Genomic DNA, 488 nt, shown 5'->3' on the forward strand with positions numbered 1-488 from the left:
GGAGCCTCTTGATGGAGCTGGCTTCGTTATTGCTGCTTCACCCGGCAGAGAAACGTTTGATTTTATCTGCCGGCGTTTCTGCACCACGTTTGTTTACCGATTTATATTGCGGAAAAGCCTTGAAAGCCCCGGCACGGAGCCCCGGTCCTGCGTTTGCAAGAAACCCTGCAGCGAAACCCATATCCCGTGTTTGAAACGGGAGCTGGAAGCGGGGGGGGACACACGACAAAGGGGAAGCAGCAGGGTCAGCTTGAAGGAAAACAGTGCCAGGAAATCGGCCTCGGCCTCGTTGGATTTTCTTGTTTTCAGGGAGTCTGGCAGAGGGCCATCTGGCGGGGGAGGACATGGGGCCGTTGAGGCAGCGCGAGTACCGGCGGCGGGCGCGGGCGGAGGCCGGCCGGGGCTGAGCCCGGGCTGATGCTCCTCAGCTTCCTTCCCCCGGCTTCCGGCTCATTCGTGTTTTTTTTTTTGATTCCAGAAAAGCCAAC

Source organism: Pygoscelis adeliae, unplaced genomic scaffold (genome assembly GCF_000699105.1).
Source record: "Pygoscelis adeliae isolate BGI_AS28 unplaced genomic scaffold, ASM69910v1 Scaffold1123, whole genome shotgun sequence".
NCBI lineage: Eukaryota > Metazoa > Chordata > Aves > Sphenisciformes > Spheniscidae > Pygoscelis > Pygoscelis adeliae.